This window comes from Gasterosteus aculeatus, chromosome 6, assembly GCF_964276395.1.
Source record: "Gasterosteus aculeatus chromosome 6, fGasAcu3.hap1.1, whole genome shotgun sequence".
Lineage (NCBI taxonomy): Eukaryota > Metazoa > Chordata > Actinopteri > Perciformes > Gasterosteidae > Gasterosteus > Gasterosteus aculeatus.
In genome coordinates this window covers 5,808,007-5,829,842 of record NC_135693.1, presented here as the reverse complement: position 1 = coordinate 5,829,842, position 21,836 = coordinate 5,808,007, and positions in this window count along the sequence as shown.

The following is a 21,836-nucleotide window of genomic DNA, read 5'->3' as shown; positions in this document are numbered from 1 at the left end:
AGTATATATGATAAATGAGTAGTTAATAGAGTTTACGGAATTACTCAAATTAATAGTTGGTGGATTACAAATTATAATTTAATTTAAAATGAAAGCAACAACATGTAAGGCTAATATGACGTTGGCTTCGCCTGGTGGTTAAAAAACAGAAAGTACGGCAGTTCACCTCAAACCCTGAAGCAGCAGAGAGGCTCCTGTCCTGGCTCCTATCAGTGTCTCCAGGTGCTTTTGGGTAAATGGATGGTTTTCATACTACTACTGCATAGTACATTGGCCTTAGCTTAGTGAACTTTGCGGTATGACGAGTGACATTTATTCATTTCTTGAAAAAGTTTCCTACTTAGTATTTTTTCTTTCTGTTATGTTGCCACAAGGAAATCTGAGAGTGAAAGCTGCATTACGGCCATGCAGCAAAACTCCAGAGACTTGAGGGAAATTAAAGAGCAGGGTGGTGCATCTTCCTCTTAAAGGATCATGGCTTGGAAAAACATTGTTTTTGGCCTTTGAGCTCTCTGGCAGCCTTCTTGTTGACCCTGCAGCGGGATGGGCAGCAGAGAACCAAGGCTTTGTAATTTAGGAATATAATCCCTTCAGATACCTACCTCACGGACGCTGGTTTAACAAAGGCTTTGTGGTCAGTTTATTGCTTTGTGTTTGCAACACGAACAACAAGGAGGAAAATAACTTAAACTGCAATGCGCGATATACATTTAACCCAATTATATTACATCTCCATCGACCAATCTCTATCCATCGTATTGCTTCTGGTGTTAGTTGCCACTTTATTGTAGACTGCATGTCAATTGTCTGTGTTTTAATATCTGACATGACAGAGTGGCCATCTATCCATCCATCCATCCATCTCCATCCATCCACCCATCCATCCACCCATTCATCCATCCACCCATCCACCCATCCATTCATCCATTGATCAGGGATGATACAGACAGACAACCGCTCACATTCACATCGACGGGCCATTTGGAGTCAACTAACTGCATGTCTTTGGACTGGAGGAGGCCGGAGACGGCAAGGAAAACAAAAAGAGCATTCCGATGTATGATATCTTAACCTTAACATGAATTGTATGTGGCAGGCAGCATAGGAGACATGTAGCGGGTGAATTTACAGATCTCGGTCTGATTGAACTGTGAGAGGAAGGTAACACAGATAAGCAGCCGGGTTCATCGCAGTCACCAGAACTCATCTGGGTTTGTGGATACAGCAAACCATGTGATCATACAATGCTTAAACATGACTATCTAACGTAGTATTCTGTACGTCTACAAGAGCGGTTCTGTGGAAATAGTGACATCATGCCACAAATTAAAAAAAGAAAGTCAAGGAATTTATGTTGATTGAGGATTTAGTCAAATGACATCTGCTTCCAAATTGCCCTTTTTAATCTCGTCATTAATGTAACAGTAATGTGATCCGAGCATTGATTTCTTACGCATGGAAATTACCCACTTGTCAAAATGAAAAATGATGCTCTTCAAGCATTGAGGTTTAACTCAACCAATATTTCTCTCTCTCTCTCGAACAGAGCAGTGTTTTAATGAACTTGATTTGCGGTTTAAATTCACATTGATGACACATTGAGGAGCATCCTCATTTCCCCAGTTTGTGTGGTGCATCTTTGATGGCTCATCTAGTTTTTCTGTCCTCTTTTTAAAGAATTGAGTTTCAGCCGCGTTTTCAGGCATCGTCTACTAAAAGCAACCCACTCAATTGAGTCTGTTCACTACTGTTAGTCTTGAACAGATGCATCATACAGTTCTGGAAAGTCCAAACTTTGGGTAATGGTTCAATATTCAAACTGTAATTTGTTTCTAGACTGTATAGGGTCAAAATATCATTATATTATAACAAAAATGTACATTTTTTTCTACAAATGTTGGAGGGAGTTACAACTGATCAGGGGGAAGTATTCAGTGAGGAAAAAGTCAGCTGCTCCGTTATTTGTACTCAAAACTGTGTGGTACAGACAGGGAATGATTGACCGCTGCTCCTGTTAGCTGTTTGTGCTGTTTGTGCTGCTGAGATACAGGCAGAGAGCTTACACCATTATCAAACAGTTTGGTGACGTCACACGTTTCCCATCATTGTTCCACCCAACTTTAACTTGTCTACACATGTTGTCTAAAACACATTTGTGGTGAAACTTTAAGAAGAAACCAAAAGAGAAAAACAGATCTTAAATGAGTTACAGAGACACATGGTACCTGTATGTATCAGCCAGAGTAATAAAGAGATTAACAGTGACAATAGATCGAAGCCCACGGGACTCAAAGCTGGTGGATCAGTACGCGTTTGACAGGTGCTATGACCTGTATTCACCTGCAGGGGGAGCCACTGCAACAAAGATCCCACATCCACTCTCTTTCTTTCACAAACAAACACACACACGCACACACATCCGCAACTTATCTAGACTTTACATACATTTCCAGGAGATTAATTGTAACCCTTACGGCCCCCGGCATCATGCTAACCCTTACCTTTACTCTAAACCAAGTCTTCCCCCTAAAATGTAATGATTTACGTTAGAAGGGCGTCCAATCGCTGAGGGGGAATAGCACCGGTGGGCCGTCAGGCCCAGGAAGGCCTAAACATCATCAGAATATAAATTTGATCATATCTTTTTTTCCATAAGTATGTACTGAGCTTTGTTCTTGGTTGCGCTGCTTCCAGCCTCGGGTCCAGATGTTGAGGGCTGGCCTTTACGTCGGCGCTTTTATTCAATCACAATTCAGCCGTCATATGTTGCAGGGCCCAAGAGATCTGCCCTTAGGCCTCCAGTATCAACAGCGCGTGCGGTGTTGCCGTTGTTGTGCTAAGCGTGATCTCACAGCAGTTTCTGGTCCCGTGTTAACGTCGATCAGTGGAGAGTCATGCCTACACTGAGGGGGGAAACAGCAAAGAGAAAGGACATGATGCCAAAATTAGGTCGAGTGAAGCAAAGCCATGCATAGGAAATGAGGCTCGCGATGCTGTGAGACGCATCCAGTAATTGAACATCAGTATTTGGATTAACTGTTAATCATTACACCACCTCATATTTCTAATGCTTGTACAGCTGTGAGCCCGCGATGATTTAGTCAGAACAGCCGAATGATCACAACAGGGCTTTTATTCGGCTTTGAGCATTGAAATGAAAAACCTGTCAATCATGAAACATTAACCTTTTCCTAAAATGTTGAAGCTTTGGGAAAAAAAAATGTTGAGATTATTCTGAAAGTTCATTTGTCACTGATTTACCAAAAATGACGTCTGTGTCCTTTTGGTGAGTCACAGTGTTTCAAAGAATCCAGTTGGAAAGAAAAACATTCACTTAGTTGATTTGTTGATTAAAGAAGCGACTTCATGAGCATCACATCCAAGCAATTAGTTCAACAAGCACAGAAGTGAGGCTGGATATGATGTCGGCTTGTGAAGCTAAAGCAGTTCTTGGGATGTCAAGATGATGAACACAGGGTTGATTCCAGGTACGACGTTGGAAGCATTCAGGAAGTATCACGCAGCGTCTGGTGCCCTCGTAACCAGTGCCAGCAGCAGGGAGATTTATTAAATGCCTCCTATTAGGCAGATATCAAGGTTACAGACTGTGCTGATTGATCGCTCCGACAACCAAAAGGTCAGGAACGCTCGGGTTGCCCGCGCCTCTGCCACCGCCGTTTGAATTGTCTCCACTTCCCCGAAAACATGCAGCATCCCTCGGTCTTTAGGGTCGTTTGTCAGAAACGATAGCGATATGTCTGCCCCGGCCGGCCGCTGGCCCACCCGCTTTGGTTGTGGCCGGTATTGATGACGGAGCAAACGAGAAGTGAGAGAATTACAGGACAGGAGGTCTATGGAGTCTATCTGGATTAAGACAAATGAGTGCCCTCTCAAATGTTGTTTCTGGGTCAGAACAACGGGGATATTTCATGAGCAAAGTCCCAAAGTCATCCCCAAAGACACACTCTGTGCAACTAAAATCTTAATTGCGGTTTTAAGTGGCTTTTAAAAGCTTTACTTCTTCCTTTAAAAGAAGCAAGCAGTGTCCAGGTTATTGATCGATCAGTAGCCTCGGCCTTGGTGGAGGGACGGGGTCCTAGTTGTCCACTGAGGTGACAGGAACCTCCTCAGAGAGCTGAGCCCATTCCTCGTTCGTCTGAGTCCTTCCGCGAGCAGCTCGACAGCTCATTTGCTCCCTAATGGAGATGAACTGATGGGGAACGTCCAGGGGAGACGCTGCTCTCTCCTGGCCGGAGCGGAGTGGACATGGCTGCAGGTTCCCCAACATCGCCACTGTAATTGATTGCACTCATCGCCACATGTCCCAGCACCTCACTTTACTTTACTGTGTAAAACTGCTGCCTGGGTAGCGGACACTCAAATGAAGATATATTACCTGGCAAGGAGTAGAAGAGAATCTGTCCAAACTCTCAATCACTATCCCTGCCCAATAGGAGAGTGGCCTGAGGTCATGTTGCTGTAAACATCGGTATTGGGCGGTTTCGCATAAAACACAGTACATCCTGTAAGAGCACCATTAGAGCTAATGGTTTTTCCTTTGTAACTAATGAGCTCTCAGTCATTGATTACCAAGGCAGGGCTGAAAGAGCTCTGCGTGGTCCAGGCTACAAAGGCTTATGGATGGAGGGACAATCACAAGGAGAGCTGTTTTTACATGCCCTCATTACCATTGAGCTCCGACTGCAAAAGAAGACAGAAGCAGGAGATTGACCCGACTGTCTAAACGGGGACGGTAATTAGACCACGGCTGAGACCATATTAGACAAGTAAACAGATGATGGTATCACACGGCCATTCAGGACATTCAATAGCCTCTGGTCATAGATTCAGAGCGGATTTTAAGGGTAAATCCGGATTATATTGTTACCACACAGTGACCTGGCTTCCTTTCAGCCTCTGGTGCAGCAGTAAACTATTATTTTTTCATTGAGTTTCGCTGTGAATGACTTGCTTTGTCAGCATGTAGCATTCAGACCTCAGTTGAAATTTACACTGTCTGAAATAATCCCTTCAGCTGCAATATTTGAATAATATCCTGCTGGAAATGACCAATGGAAGTAGTGCTGCTCACGCATCCAGAATACACAGAATAAAATGAATAAAGCAGAATAAAACGCATACTGCACATGTCACTTTAACTGTAATTTTTCACTTTGTCGTCACTCGTCACTTTGTCACTTGTTTGCTAGTGCACTTTATGCTTAATATTTTTTTACTTTTTTAATATTTTTAATTTTTAACTTTATTCTCTTGTTTTATACTAACCCATAGCCTTATTATACTAACCCATTGCATTAGCATTTCATTTTACTTTATTTTATTACTTGTGCACTGCTGTCTTGTTGTCTATTGTTACACTGTCTACTGTCACGCACCAACCGCCAAGACAAATTCCTTGTATGTTTGACATATTTTGGCAAAAAATGTTTCCTGATTCCTGAAAAAACAATGATGTAAATAAGTTTCTTTCCAAAGCCCATTGTGTCGTCGTTTAAAGCTCTGATGGTGTGTACTTGTCAGCACATCTTGAACCACAACGTGTTGAAGGAGACAATCCTCTGTCTGCCTTTCTCTGCAGTTTGATTTCTGCTGGAAATCGGAATATTTTAAGGTGTCCACCACATCACAACCGGGGCTGCTGTGTCTGCCGTGACTAATTGTAAGATTAGTGTTTGATCACCGGCTCCTCCACGGCGAAACATTCCAAAATATCTTTTGGGGACAGATAGCAGAATTGCAACTGCAAATTGAAGGCTGTGCCATTAGGGTGGGAGTGACCTTTAGACGCTACATAAATGTAAGTTAGTGTTAATGTGTAAGTTCAATTCTGTCACCGGAGGGTTTCTCGGGTCTATTCTTGTCCAAAAACCAACTACATTTAGTATTGATGTGGTCCTATGAAGGCGGGATGGGTTAAATGCAGAGAATAATTTCCCCAATATGCACAAACATTTATGTGTGGCAAGGCCCCCATCGGAGAAACCCCATATGTCATGAACAGAACAGCTTTCAGCCGCATGGCCCCTCTTAAATTTTAGAACGCCCAGGACAAAGAAGGACCACCAGGGATAACTCTATAAAACACTTATTTATAGTAAAACGTAAGAATAATTTAGGTTTTAAAATCAGCTATCCGTCCCTCAGGAACAATCCAGTCACGACCCGTCCGACAGCTGGAGTCCATTTTCAGACTGTCCGGCCCAAGTTCAAATCCACAAGCGATAATCCCTAATAGTTTATCTGTCCGTTGCAGGTCCGTTTCTTTTGGTCTGTCCCGTCCCGTCCCCCCCTGCCGTTTCCGTCTGTCGTCCTCCGTTCGTGTCTCCTCAATGGAGGCGGCCGTTGGCTTTTTATCCTCCACCAATCAGCCACTCAGCATCGCACCTCCTCGCAGGTTGATTGTTAAAGGGTCCGGGTGGAATCACTAGAGTCCTTTTGCCCAATAGAAAGTAATAATAAAAAACACACCACACCACAGAAATCAATAAAAATGGCACAGCACACTAGCAACACAGCATTAGACTCCTAACAGGCTGACACAGCATGCGCGTCTGTTTTAAGAACATCTATAGATCTTTCCAGAAATGTCCCATTTACTCAGGGGGAAAACAGACCTCAGCGTGAGCTGTTTCCTCGCTCTTCTGTGCTCCTGTGGCTTTGTTAAGTAATCACTGCAATGACCACAGGAGGGTGTGTGACACCAATGACAACTGATCCATAATAGTGCCTCGGCTCCCTGGTGCGCTGTCAGCTTCATGCACTGCGAGGTCAACTTGTTAATGAACAGAGAGGCTTTAGCTTGATGAGTCCGTCCCTCACAGATTCAGCAGCCCAGTAGGAAAGGGACCACGCTCAACCTCAACGCTGCCAAAGGGCAAAATCATCTGAAAGATTCAAGCGTTCAGGGAATTTTCTCCTAGGGAACCTAAATAGAACCATCAAGGAACATTCTATGAAGGTTTCTTAGATAGATTTAAAAGACCTTTAGAAAACCTTAAGAGAAGGTTCCCTGGAGCTTTTCCTGGAGTTATGTTCTCTGAAGGCACCACAGGGAATGCTCCTTGGAGGTTCTCTAAAACTAATTTTCATTTGAAAAGAATCTGAAAAAGGAATTCAACCAGACAAACTCCAAGGAAGGTATTAAAGTCCTTACTATTACCTTAAGTAAATATTTTCTAAATGTTCTCCAACGAATCGTTGAGAAAGCCTCAAGAACAATTGTGTGACCAGGTAACTCTAGTGCTGTGTGTCAAACCATATTTATTACACCTTGCTGTGTTAAAGTGGAATTTAAAGTCAGTCTGTGAGTAAAGTACAAAACAGGCTATGATGAAAATCTAATTTCACAGTACACATTTCAGATAAATGAGGAGCAAGGGGAGAAGAGAGCAAAGCGCAGTGACTGAGACAACTTTCTTGCACAGTTTGTACTTGTAGCATTGTGCAAGGACGAGGGGACCTGCAGTGCAGGAACAGCAACAACACGTATGATGTACCGTCTACGAGATTACCTGACAACGTGATGGATGGTATGCTGTGGGATTGTAGTTGTGGTTGACGTTAACTTAAAATAATAAACCATATTCTTTTCAAGAAATGCACAAAATGACTCAGACCACCCCATGCAGTCAGCACACACACACTCAGTCGGCCACCGACTGACTGGTTGCAAATGGGCTTTGTCAGGCCCATGACATCCCCACTCCTCTTGCCCCCCCTGTCTGTGCCTGTGACCCTCGTTATGTGCTGAAGTAAACCCGTGCTGCGATCGGTGGTTCTCTGTGATCTCAATGATTATTGTGACTTAAAGCTATATTAACATATTGGTTCAGAACCTTGCAAGTTGATCATGGTTACCATGACAATTTCCGGGAATTTTAACATGAGGGAACTTTATGTTATTAGGCTCGTTGCTTTTGTATGACATTTAACAAGGCAAATGCCGGGAATTTTTGTACCAGAGGGAGTAGATGCGTCCTACCTGCGTGTGTCTCTAACACCCCTGCTTCAAATGAGTGTGGTAGATGCCCTGTAGCAGAGGTCAGTGCCCACCAGAGAATGTGAGTAAAAAGCAGTGAAAGCATCCGATGCAGAACATCTTTTAGTCCCTGCGGTTTCCCGTCGCCCACAAACCGCTTCCATCTTTTCTTCACGAGTGCACGTTTCACAGCGAGCTCTCTCCCAGCGGGCTGCTGCTTAGTTATTCACTCCAGGAGAGCTGTCACCATGAGAGGAACTCGTCCACCTTCTTGAATTCACGTCAGGCTGTTGTGCTTAAGGAGCGCTGCCTGTATTCATCAGACACACAGCAGGTTGAGTGGTTTGCTTCCACGGTGCTCCAACTCCTCAACAAAGCCCTGAATTCTGACTGACCAGCAGTTAAAAAAGGGAAGTGATGATGCAATTTCAATAACGGTTGCTTCGCAATGAATCCAATAAACAAATCGCTGTTGCTTGAATAACCCGAGATCTCTTTCTACAGCATGCTTATCCAGTCCGTGCAAAAGGGTTTACTGGAAATCCAGGTATTCAAATCAAGTGAGTTTATTTCAAAGTTAGAGACCAAGGCCTTCTCTCACTTGGCAACCTTGTCTCCTAGATATCACGTATATATATATATATATATATATATATATATATATATATATATATATATATATATATTACATTTATATACCACGACTTGATACAAGTACAGTTTTACCACCCCAATACGGATTTTGATAATAACTCTGCAGTCAGCCTTAACGGATGCCTCCGTCGGCTAAACTTTATACTTTTACTTTAAATTGAAATCAGACACAACCATTTGGAATTGGCACAAAATAAATAATAGGAAACTTCTGCCAAACTATCTCTTGCTGGAGCCAGTTGGGAGAAGAGCAAAAGCAACGGTGAGGATGGCCTTCAGTGCCCTTTTTGCTCTTTTCTTCCGATGACGGAATTCTCTCCTGCTCTGATGTAACTGATGTTATACAGCTTTCACTTCACTGTTGTCTCACGTGGCCACAACAAGCCGTCCCTGCACGTTGGAACAAACCACAACTATCCTTTAAGGGTAAGGGAATACCCTTCTTTAATAAACAAAGTCTCCAGGCACTTAAAGCTAGATCAGCATGTTCGGTTGGTTAATGTTTAATCAAAACAACAAACTTACCTTGCCGAGAGGCTGCAGTTGCCAAAAGCTGTTTTTTGTCTTCTTCTCTTTTAAGCAGACCTCCTCTCAGACAAAGTACTGTTTCTCTTTAATGAAACCACACACATTTAGGCTATTCTCTGTGAGGTTGTTCCGTTTGATGACTAAAGTATTGTTTTTGGGTTTTCCATCACAGTTGGGTGCTCCCCCGGGGAGGCCTGCCTTACACTTTGAAATCCTTGGGTACAGACTGGTCTCCGCGGTCAGATCCTCTACCATCCAGTGTTATTAAATTGGTGTATGGAGGGAACTAGTTTACATCCATATATTGAATTCATTTCAAACACCTTTTATTTGAATTGAAGTTGAAGTGGAAAATGTAAATGTAAATTGCAATTATGTTGCTTTCATTTTATGAATTCACTTTATCGTTTTCCATTTACAATCCAAGTGCTAATAAAAAATGGATGGATTAAAATGCATTTAAACAAGCAGTTGAGCCACATCTTTCTGTCGCACTGACTGACAGGTGTCAAAAGAAGGGCGTTGTTACTCTGTAACCATCCATGTGGAGGGTCTGGGTCTAAAGAAGAATCACGCTTGTACAGCTGAGTTGAGCGCTTGGCCTTCGTGAGAGCAGCTTCTGACATGTTATTTGAGAGGACGTCCACTTGAATGGCTCATTAGCCTTCAAGCAGTTCTCCTTCAACTTAGACACTCGCCAATCTGTTGACGTGTCTGTATTTTCCTATAGTGGTTTGCGGTTGGATTATTATTGCAACCTTTCTTTCTGAACAAGGCCTTGATCAGTGATCATCAGACTGAACGTGGGGTGCAGAATCGCATCTAGTAAAGTTGTGATTGTGATGTGTAGTACTCACTGTCCACAGCTTTCAGTCCCAGAAAAGGTTTTCTATTAAAAGATAAAAATGCCACGACCACTAAAGTGCAAACAGACTTTGATTGAAACCCAACAGAAAATAGACGATATTGACATAAAACATCTGAAAAAGTACTCTAGTTTTGTTGTATTCATTCGTGGAAATCTGAATGCTACCGTTTCCATAAACTCTTGTTACAAAATACACAGCAGCGTGAGTGAGACCGCGGAGGCCTTTAATTTAGAAAGAATGATGACGTCTTTCTTGCTTATCGAGTTGGAAAAACAGAAACAGTAGGATCCACTGTTTGACCCTCAACTCTAATTTAATACACAATATGTATATTTTCTTTTTTTACTAGTTTTGACTAGTTGTATTATTATTTTAGGCTGGTTCTGTGGCACTCTATGATTGGCTGATGAAAAGTGCGTTATAAATAAAATGGATAAGTATTATTACCTATAATTATTAACTCCTCTTTGGACTCTTTGACAATTCTAATCTTTTTCACACACACAAAAGGTGTGAGCGGGTTTCAAAGAGTAATTAAAAGTACACTCACAGTTCTCCCATTAGGCACAGTGAAGGGACCGTAAAGGGGCCGCGAAGGACGAAGCTAACGAGCTTTTCTCAGCATGACCTTATTTCATCTGGACGACCCGAACACAGAGCGCCACGTCGTGTATTACAAAGGACGGAAGTGAAGAGCATCGTGGCTTCCTGGTCCCCATGTGGCCACAGTCGGATCAAGGAGGGGGCAGTGGGTTTTTTAAGGGTCACACTATTTTCCTTTCAGCGCAGACGGATCAGCTTCTCCCCGGCCTTCGCGAGTCTCCGGGCAAACAGCTGAGCCTGTGCTCATTTCTGGAGCTGCATCTTTGCTCCTTCCCGCTGCCTTCACGACGGGATTTGTAACTAAACCCAATTTTGAAGGCGGCCTAATTAGAGGAAGGGAGGAACCGGTGACCTTGGCACGACCCAACTGCATCCCAGGTTTGTTTTGAGGAGTATCAAGTAAAGGTTGTTTTTAGTAATCTGGGGGATTTTACTGCAAGTTTCTCTTTTTTTAGTCACATGATGTTTACGGTTACTTTCCCCCTTATTGGACCATTGCAGCCGAGCATATGGAGGGAAGTTGGGAATAATGTGGCAGAAAGCTCCTGTTGGATTTACCCCAATTACTTATTTTTTTAATATATTAAGATATCTTTGTAAAGAGAGAAATAAAAGTGGGCCGGTCCTGGAACTAGACACAAATGATATAGTGTTATCAATATATTTATTGCTAAAACCGCAATCTTTTTCTCCATTAAAGAAACGCATTTTCTTTTTCAAACATATATATAATTTATTTTCACATTTATTTGCTAATTCTGGCCACAAACAAACTAGCTAAAATAAATCTGATTGTGATGTTATGAAATCATTTCCAGCACATTTCTGTCAGCTTCAAACTTATATCTTATATATATTTATCTAAATATATATTTATTTAAATTGAACCATATGCTTAAACAGAGACCATATGCTTGCACAATTTATTTTTTATTTTTAGTGCATACATGAAAATGCACTCGTAAACATGCAGCGGGGGAAGGAAGTATATTCGTTCTCTGTGGCCTGAGATCCGGGGCATCAAGTCTGGATATCCGGCGGCGCTGAAGTTCCCAACAGACAGACAGCTGCTCCATCCCACTCTTCACCCCGGGCCACTCTTTAGCAAGGCTGAGATAGAACCAACGTCGTTCTCCGTGTTCTCACTGTCCGGGTCTGGTTTCACCATCGACTTAATTGATTCATTGGAAAAGAAAGCTCGGGACGTTTTTTTCACTTTACTTCAATGACCCCAAGTGGGCCAAAGAAACGCTTTGTTAAACCCGGGGATATTTATTCTAATGGTGTAAGTGGAGATTCCGTTAGTTAAAAAATAACTCTGGCTTGTGAGGAAATAAGTCTAAAAGGATATTCAAAGTGGTAATGAATAGTGAGCACTTTAGCGCCACTGAAAATTTGCATGACGCTTTGGACAGATAGTGAGATGAGGCCTTGTGTTCATGCATATGATGTAAAAGGATGCCCCTGCTGCAGGATGTCATCTTGCTCCACTTTAAATGACATTCAATGAATTAACCACAACCGTGAAGTGCTGCTGTTGGTAAAAAACTCCACATTAACTTATTATTAAATTCTTATATATAATATTGAAATTAAATGACTTGGATGAGGATCAGGGGAAATATGTGGTTATCACTTCACTCAGGGGAATCACGTCGTCCTTTGGAACAGAGGTTTAGGTCCTAGGACTTCTTGCTCCCCGGGGTCTGTGACAGGTATGTGACAGGTATGTGACAGGTATGTGACTTGTGTGGGGTTGTGTCTGCCAAAGGACACAACGGCATGGACTTACAGAGGCGGGATCGAACAGTCGATCCCCGGATTGAAGACCCTGCTCAAAATGATAGAAATGGGGACAGCATGGTTATGTCCAAAGGTCCGAAAGTTCACCTGCAAGCGATGCCAAAATGTCCTGCATGAGGTCAGCTTTATTGAAAAAGACTTGTGGTTGAGACCATGAACTCACTGAGGTTTAGCGAAGTAATAAATCAGGTGACAAGTAGGGACATTTTCTTACAGAATTCTATAAAATCAGACTTATTCTGGTCACCCGAAGTCCATCAGAAAGAATGAGTAACTTTGCATTGGCTTCACTTTTCAGGCCCGAGGTCCGCGAGAACAAAGACACGAGCAACTTCCACATAATAGAAAGTGATCCGACATTTGCGGACATGCCCCCCAGTATTTTGGAAAGGTTAAGCCACTGCAACACCAGAGGAGGCCCGTCTGCGTGGGCGTTACTTTACACCAAATGAACAGCATAATGCTGCACTCTTTGATTCAGCACAGCGCTAAAAGGTTACACCAAACGAACAGTTTAAAAGCAAAGTCGTTCATCTGTGCCAATGCAAAGGTTGCTGCAGCTTCATGGGAAGGCTGCATACGATTAGCATGTGCAGGGAACGTCGGTCATTGTGCAAAAATAACAAAAGACCAATTAGCATTTATATGGTTCACATGTGTTGGAGGGGGAACATGACCAAGACAACTACAGGGGGGGATAAATGCCATTCCATTTCCCTCACCTTCGTCTTCCCGGAAAGGTGCTGACAAATATCATTGGCCTTCAGATGGGGGGGTCTGGGCCTCTCATGTTGGAGATAAGAGAGAAAGCAAATGAACTGGGAGAGAGACGTGTAATGCCATTCGACAGACTGGCATATGAAGAAAGGCCCCAGAATGAGTGTCATCAAAACAAGTTCTTCCTTATTCTGTCGCCCCCCCCCCCCCCCCTCTTTCCTAACTTGCCTTTCTGAGACCAGACTCACAAACAGTCTGGGCCACGGCTGTTTGATCTGCGAAAGGTCCACCGAATGGTAAGGAATTAGCTGAGTCTGAAGGTGCAGAAATGATATTGACACTCCGCCATAGGTCATCTGTACCTCATATATCGGAGGCCTGCAAAGTCAAAAGGAGTGAGAGTAATTTGATTTGAACAACTCCCCTCAGTTGATGTGCAGTGTCGAACATTAAAGTTCCCACAAAGTCGGCTGAAATTTTCAGACAAATATAAAAGCAACACTACAAAATGAGTAAAATGTATTTTGTTTTCAGGTTTTCTTTCTTCGTTGTTAGAAGATCGACGAGCATCCTTTCTCCAAGTCTGACAACTTGCATCTAATGAGCTCACTTGAAACGAACCTATTGTCATGAAATACAGGGGACATGGGTTCCCTGTATTTATAGGAGGCCTATTTACCTGCGAGGCAGTGCAGAGACTCAAGTGCAAAAAGAGCAGCGGAGACCAGGGGGCGATGGCACAACAGTGGAATAAAGAAATCCTGGATAACTGAAAAAGCACAGCCTGACGTCACATCGCGTGATCTGCTTAATGCGTTGCACGTTTGCCGAGCCGGGATGAGAAGGTGGACTCAATCCAGGCGTACACAGCTGGGATGAGAGCACGTTCACGGCTTTAGTAGTGGACCACGGTGTCAATCACAGATTCAAGCAGAAATGGAGACGACACGTGTGCATATTTTTCACCCGCTGAGTAGAAACTAAATATGGAAACTCATGAGGAGGTGAAGCATCCGATGTGCAAACAAAGGAAAAAACAGCAGCAGTAATTAAAGAGAGAGAAAAAGGCCGGCAGACAATCGCACACCGACTGAATGTGGAAGGATTTAAATATATTTACTTACTAGGAAAGTTGTACACTCTGTTTTAATTGCTTTTAATATGCTTGTTTTATATTTAATTGTGCTAAATGTGCTGGTTTTACCGTAAAGTGTCTTTGAGCAGCATGTAAAGCACTATATCAATAAAATGTATTATTATTTAGCCTACTTTGCCTTAAAAGTGAGCAGAGGGAATTAATGTTCCTCTGGAAATTTACCCTAAAGACCCTTATTCGCAATGCGAGAATATGTTTTACAACCATATGCACAAATCTCTGTGTCTAATTCTAAATATCTTTCTACAATTAATGTTCATACAGAAAAAACATGACTGGGTAAAAAAGATCCTGGCAACAGGTCAAGATAAAATATAAAAACATTTTGCAGGCAAGTTTGCAAATGTTTTGTAGAAATTTCTTACAAGATGCCTGCTCACATTTTATCTAAACTTTTTTGTAATCTATAATTCATGTTACGGGCCTGTGGTGGCGGGCGTGGTTTGGCTCGGCTGCAGAGGGGACGGAGAAGGGAGTGGCTCATGGAACGGTGCCAGGTGGAGGCAATTCGCCTCAGCTGGGCCGATTGCACTAACGTTTTGTATTGTGGTTTTATGCAGTAGCAGAGTTCGACGGGGAGAGAGCGAGACGCCGGGAGAGCTCAATCCTGCATTAAGAAACCAAAATAAAAACATAGTGCTTCTATACCTGCTGTGTCGTGCCGACTCTGTACGCCCCCCTAATGATCCGCACCGTGACAAGGCCATCTTGTGGTAATCCTCTTTGATGTAACACATTCTTCTGTGGCCAGAGAAGGTAATAAGGACGTGTGCCAAACACACACTTCTGACAGTACGGCAAATAGTGCCTTCATTTACAGCGTCGACATATAACAACATGCCGCTTGCAGAGAAGCGCAGTGCCGTGAGATGGCTTCTCGCTGTGGGTCTGATCTGTGCTGAAACACCCTCTCGCGTCTGAAAGCACGTCTCAATATCAGTGCTTCTTCCTCCAAAACGTCGTTCAGAAATGGGCATCATGGTGCAGGAAGACACACAGGTGAATGGCACTTTAAATATCGCCCTCAACTGTTAAACGCGTTTATTACGGATGAGAGCGGCAGCTGATTTAACACATGATACTCAATCAGGATCAATCTTAGCCTGGCTGTTAACCTGCTCTGCCGCCGGCTAGCGACAAAGAATACCTCCATGGCTACTTGGCTGGGTTTCATTCAACGAAAAGCTAAACTCATCCAGGATAACTTGAATATCCCGGCTCAATCCTTTATCCTGGTTTCGTGCAATAGCAGCTGCATTTAATGGACAGCGGGACATCACACTGTCAGGACAGGCAAACAAATGTAATCACAAATCCAGAAAAACAGGTGCAGGTCCAGAATACAGGGGGCTATCTATTGGCTCACGGGGAAGAAAAACTACAATCTGACAGGAGAACAGGGGAAGCAGTGTGTTTGTATGTGTGGGCCTGACGGAGGGAAACACAAGGGGCAGAAGGTGGATGCAGGTGAGATGAATGGGGTCAGGAGTCAGGAGAAACTGCAGCCTGAGGCCAACCAGGTGTTAAAATATGAATGTGTAGCGGTGCAAGAGATTTCCCCCAAGATACTAACATTGAACCTTTCTCCACAAAAAGACATAACATGAAACAGTGTCATTAAAGCAAAATATAGAAAAAACACCTGTGTAAGGCTTGTTGTTGGTGTTGCGCATGGACACAGGGGCTTTTGTCTTTACTATGAGTACCCAAAGGCAAACGCAAGTAACTTATTTTCATACTTTAGTTCAGCTTTTAAATACAACCACCTCACCTGTGTTTCCAGAAGTTAAATGACATGCACATGAATTCCTTTATTATCAAGTGACGTTATATTCTCTTAACATCTAAAGGTCAATGGCGTCCTGAGTAACGGGGAAACGCTGCAGGTCACCAAAAGGCTCCGTGACTCACGTTGTACACACACACATATACATGTATGTATGTAAATATATATATATATATAATGCAGAAGCAGAGAGACAAATGATGACATCGCAGAATTGGCAGACAATACAGTTGTATTCAGTCTGCTGCATTGTCACAAACATTAGACCCCAGCAAAGTGAGAGCACATGACCCTGTGATCACCTGGGACAGTGTAGAAGAGCATGCGTGCTTCTTTAAGTGCTCGGAAATACAAATGGACAATAAGTTAAATTGATCAGAATCAGATCAGTGCAAGATAGATAGATGCTCGGAGGCATGATTAGATCTAACAGCATCACAGTATGGCACCCTCAGTTAAAATCGAGGATCATAAACTTCACAGTGACAGGAGAACAAAGGGCTAATGCTCCTTGCACTCTTATTTATGAGAGCACTGGTGGTCAGGACCGTTACGGCTGCTCTCAATATGACATATTGTTTTCAGGAAGGCGTAACAGCTCGTAAATGTTATGTTATTCTACCCCATCATGTGTGTGCGACTCTATTGATTTAAGCTGTGAGCAGCCCGATTCTATTGAGTTTATATCTTAGTTTTTATTTGAATTGTATTGATTATCTTCATTCTTTCATCTGTCGCACTGTTTTATCACGGTTTAACTAGTGCCTTTGTTTGGCTTTTGTGGTCTTGTGGTTTTAATGCCTTTTTTTTGCAGCTTTGTCTGTCAAAGCACTCGATTATATTTTCTTATATCCACTAGTGTGCAGAAACCCATGCAAAAGAGTTTTTCCGTAAAAAGGTTGGGAAAATTTTTACCAGAGAAAAATAAAGAGTGCATGATCCCAGTGGTTCCGATGTTTGCTAGTGCCCAGGTGATGAGGTAAACACAAGGAAGAACACACACAAACTCAGGTGATAAATTCAGGTTGGCTTTCTGCTGAGTCCTCTATGTTACATGATGTATGAGGTCAAGATAAGCCAAACTAATCATTAATCATGTTACTATTTGCTCCTCAAGCATTTCTCCACCGTTTTCTTCTTTTTATCCCACATTAATATCGCTGTAACTGCAATTTTTATTGTCATAAATCCTCCACAGTGATGCTTGCACTTTATCTCGTGTTTTTTCAAGCTCGCCCCCCAAAAAAGTTCTCAATTTGAAACACCCTGCTGCTGACATTTTGCTCGTGATTTAATAGAAAATAAGTTGTGACTTGGGTTGAAGAATAAATGTGTCTTCCAGTCATTTCCTGTCTCAGCCAACGTGTGAAATCAAAGTACTCAGACTCGCCCCTCTGTTCCCAACCTGAACCTCGCTGGAGGCCACGAGTCCCAGCCGCTGATCATCAGATCGTTCCTCTCCCATTTCAAACCACTAACACCTAATCTAAAAAAAACCAACACCCTGTGGGTGACCTGTGTGTGCACATCCATTCCCAGCCTGACTTGGTGGGCCTGTGAATGATTTCCAATATTGCATAAAACATCTCTAGGTAAACACAAACAGTCACATCCGAACACGAAGCGCACATCCTCCCCCTTCCAGGGTGAGGGCGTTAAGCCTGCGTCCCCTCGTGTCTTGAGGGAGGGTAATGCGATTCCCCGTCGGCTGTTCTTAGCTTACACTGCGACGCATAACGCAGCGAGATGAATCAGCGCGAGCTCTTTCCCCGAGTCGTTGGTCAGAACGAGGCTTAGAGCTTCATTCTGGGGGAAAAAGGGGCAGAGCTGCGAGCCGAGTGGTCGAGGTCGTCTCAACGACTCGCATGTGGCTGGTTGGAATAATCAAGGTGGCTGATTTAGATTTCACATGAATACCGTGACCTCCACTTGACAGCTGTGTGCCGGAGAGGTGGACCACACGTTTTGACAGAGGATTCTGTAGGCAGGATCTGCCAACAGAGGGAGGAAGGTGGACTCGCACATCTGCATCTCTTTGAACCATGATCACAAGCAAACCTCGTTGGAGATTGTACAAGTCTCGTCTCGAAACTGATATTTTAAACAAATAGTTACTTGTTTCAACTTGTTTCAACTCAATAAAGAGGATTTATACCCTCTTCAGCAGTTTTGCTTTTTCTTAGAACTTGCTTACTGTAACCCATTTTGCGTTTTGTCACAGAGAAAATGACACAGAGAAGAGAAATAATCTTTGCTTCATCACCCCGGCAACGGCAACACATAAGAAAAATATTAGCTATAATTGGGTTTCTTGCAACAATGCAGAATCACATTGTATTGTGTAGCAACAAAGTGGATTTTATTGTGTTCAATAAAAGTCACATCTTTTGCGGTCTTTGATAATATTTTCTTTTATTTCTGGCCATTGTATCAAAGGCTATAGGTGGCAATGCAAAGGTTCGATTAAAGCCACCCGTATATTTAGTATGCCAGAAAAAAACAAATACACAGTATATTTTGTTTATCATGTATTGATAGAGAAATTGATGTTCATACCTCGTAAAAATACCATGTCAACAATTTAATATGGTCATACTGTCAGGTGGGTGGAAAGGCAGGACTCAAACGCAGACGTCGAAAGCAAAAGGACTTTAATCGTCAAAAAGGCAAAAAGCAAAAGGCCGACGGGCAAAAACACACGCAGGAACTGGGGGGGGGGGGGGGGTCGATAGACAATGACGCCACAAGTGACACAAGAGACACACGGCTTAAATACACTAGGGAGGTGCAGGTGATTGGACACAGGTGGAAACAATCAGACAATTACAGGGGATGACAGGACAAGGCAGGAACTGAAGTTACCCGGGGACACGAGTGGCAGAAAACTACACAATAAGACAGGAAATAAAACCACACCGTGACACATACCCCGTGCACAGTGGCATAGGAAATAATTATTTGATCCCTTGCTGATTTTGCAAGACAAAGAAATGAACCCCCTATAATTGTAATGGTTCATTCTAACTGAAACAGAAACTTCAAATGCAGAAAATTTGATTTTGATCCACTCCATGACCCAAGGCTCAAGCTTTGAGTTGCCAGGCGACAGCCTTGAACCCTTAATGATTTGGAGAGGATCTTTGAGGAGGAGCGGACCAAAACCCCTCCAGAGATGCGTGTACAAACCTGGTGACCGACTACAAGAAACACCTGACCTGTGTGCTCGCTAACAACAGTTTACTGAAACTTGTGTTTTGTTATGGGATCAAACACTTATTTCTCACATTGAAATGCAAATCAATGCATAACTTTTACATGATTTGACTTTCTGCATTTTTTTTCTCATACAGTTAGAATAAACCTACCAATACCGTTTATTTCTTTATCCGCCTGTGGGCCAATTTACAAAATGTTTTATTTATTTATTTTCTCCTATGTATTGTGAGATTTCTCTAATGCGCACTGTAATATTCTTCCTCTGTTATGTGTATGTTTGCATTCAGTTGCACTTTGCAGCACTTAGGCCAGCGAGCTGTTCTGGTTATGCTGACACACTCTCTTGTGCAATGGACAAATGAGGAACGAGTTTCAGGTGCTATGTAGTACTGGTTTACCCAACTGGAGGCCTATACAGGCTATGATGTCAGCAGTGACATCAGCGGGTCAGACCAAGTATATGGGGGAGAGTCTATTGTAATGGGTGTCAGCTGTACACATGGTGCGACCCCGAGCGAGTCGATGGATGGCGCCATAAAGGGGAGGAACATCTGTGAGTATGTGATTGATCAGGTTTTGTTGAGTTGAACTAATTAGGTTTGTTTGTTTTGTTTGTATATTTGTTTGATGATATGTGTTCCAGGGGCTTTTTTTTGCAAATTAAACCCTTCTTGCTTGTCCTCCTACCAATTCCAGTTTCGGCATCATCACACCTGCTTTTAAAATGTCCAATGCATCTGAGGTAATCTGTTTATCCGGTGCAGCCGCTGGTCTGATTGTCTGAGATTTTTGCTAATGGTAGAAAACAGTCCTTGAGTCTTTTTTTTTCTGTGTATGACCCAGTGCTTTGAAATCACAATCCCTTTTTTATTTGTTATTCAAGTTCTGAGAAACAGAAATAAACCACCTACGCTCCTTGAATCCACACACCACTCCAACCAGCGATGTGTATGCAGTATATTCATATGAATCTGTAATCTGAGGCTCAGGGTGTAAGTTTAAGTAAGTGTGAAGAACCAGGGGCATGAGACCAGGACATATTGCTGAAGAAAACATCCATTTATACATATATATATATATATATATATAATTTATTTTGTAGTGTATAGCTAGTTAGTCAAGGTAAACATGTGTTTGGCTGCAAAGCATTTACTATCCTGTTTTATCTCCCAAAGTTTCATTTTTAACATTACAAAAGGAAATGGCTTTTAGGACGAGGACGAGGAACTGTGTTATACAACCATAACGAGTCAGACTCAGGTTTGCTGGAGATTAAATTTAAATCTAATACGGCACAGGGCGGAGCTGCTAACGTCGGGCTGATGTAGTAGCATCCAGGGACACCAGACAACCTCAGACACGCGTGCCTCCGTCGACGTGGGGTAGCTTAACCACGCTGATGACGCGCTGGCGCTAAGTGTGCAAGAAAGGTTTTTGGTTATGCTGAGAGCCCTCTCATCCAAATCCCTAATTAGTTAATTCACTGTCACTGGCAGTCGTTATGAGCAGACCGGAAACTTCCTGGGTAGAGACATTGAGTTATTCAATAGAACACAGAAGACAGACTCTCTCGATATGTCTCTGCTAGAGACATTAAAACAATCTGAATTGTTAAAATGGAATTACAGCTAAAAGTAAAATGGATCTTTGTTTTTCAGGATAGTAAAATATCTAAAATGTTGGGCTGGATGAATGTAAGTCAGCTTATATTTGGGTTTTACTGTATTGTTTTTTTAACACGCAGTGTTTACAGCTTCCAGACTGTATTAAAGAGCAGCAGGAGGGATCCATAGCAGACTTCACCCATGGCCTTGTATTCCCATTAGATCCTCAACCATTGTTGAAACATTAAGCGAGAGCACTGCAGCAGTTCACTGGCAGCGTTAGATGTTCATTGTTTATCAGTTAATGTGTCATGTGACCTGTTTCTCACCGACAAGGGTTCAAACCTGAGAGCGAGGAGCTCCTTCTTTCCCCTCATTCGTTGGGTTAAGTCAAGCAGAGAAAGCGAAGCTCCGCGTTATCTGAAATAGTTTCAATATCACAAATGAATATTTAGCAGACTTGACGTTGTATCCTGTCTCGCGGCTGCCATCTCCACCGTCCTCCCTAAATATTGGACCAGTTCCAATACCGCTTGTCGTGAACAAACAACACGGTCCACGTTGGAAAATACAAAAAAATTACCTTTTTAAGTTTGGAGCAAAGCTAAATTTGTAACCCTCTTTTGACTTCCCTCGCGCAAAGCGCAAGGTTGAACTTGCTCGGCACAAAGGCACTTTAAAACACCTGCAGGACCAGGAGCAGTCATGCCGCGATGTGGACAGACAGCGCTGAAGATAAATCCTCATTTACGTGATGGTCACTGAGGTGTGACAAGCGGCCTTCCACAAGATCAAAGACTGGGCAGAGCTGGAGAAAGCGGCCAGGTGATTAACCTCTGGGGAAAACTTCTCTGCAGACCTGGACCTGACCTTCAAATTGGCTTTGAAATTTCTTTTGAAA